This window comes from Mytilus californianus, unplaced genomic scaffold, assembly GCF_021869535.1.
Source record: "Mytilus californianus isolate M0D057914Y unplaced genomic scaffold, xbMytCali1.0.p SCAF_2, whole genome shotgun sequence".
Taxonomy (NCBI): Eukaryota; Metazoa; Mollusca; class Bivalvia; order Mytilida; family Mytilidae; genus Mytilus; species Mytilus californianus.
Window position 1 is genome coordinate 93753864 of NW_026262668.1, and position 835 is coordinate 93754698.

Here is an 835-nt window from a genome sequence, read left to right on the forward strand (position 1 = left end):
AACACAGCATTTTATGCACAAAAGTCCTACTAATATTATAGTAGATTTCAAAGAAAAAACACTACAAGGTATACTCCAAAATTATTTCGAATTTTACATGTACATCATCATATGTAAGCCCCACAAAACAGTTTGAATGAATTATTTCCTCCTTGATACCTTCATGACAATAAATTCTTGGAAAAAACAAGTCACGTTTTAAGAAGCAAAATTACTATTAAAAGTCTGAGAAGTGAATTCAAATAAAATAAATCCAATATTGTATGCACAATAATACAAATAGATTTCAAACATTGCAAATCATAATCCAAAATAGAAATCTTGAAGGGTCATGTGAAGAAATGAACAACATATCCATCTGAAAATTTAAACTGTAAACACCTGAATAGCTATTTCTTGTTTCACTGGCAGCTGGACAATACTATGTATAAGGGTTCAAATTTTGAAGAAGCATTTATTATGTAAATTTAAATTTTCAAACATATTAACACGTAGTTTATTTAATCTTTTACTAATTTAGAATTTTAGGTAAAAATTAGATAAATCATATATATTGGGGATTTAAAACAATGAAAACCAAAAATATTTTCTTCCCTATCAATTTTTGAATAGAATAATCCTAGGTAAAGAAAAACTTCTGACAGGAAAAAAGGCATGCTGTAAGGTTGGAATAGGTAAATAAAAAACTGTAGCATCAAGGTAGATTTAAATCTAACAATACCAACTGGTCAATTTAAATGTCCCTATTGTATTGTCAATTTTAAAATCAGGTTGAGCTGTAGGTAAAGTTATACAGTAACACACATAGTCAAGTCACTGTAACTCAAAAGGAAAC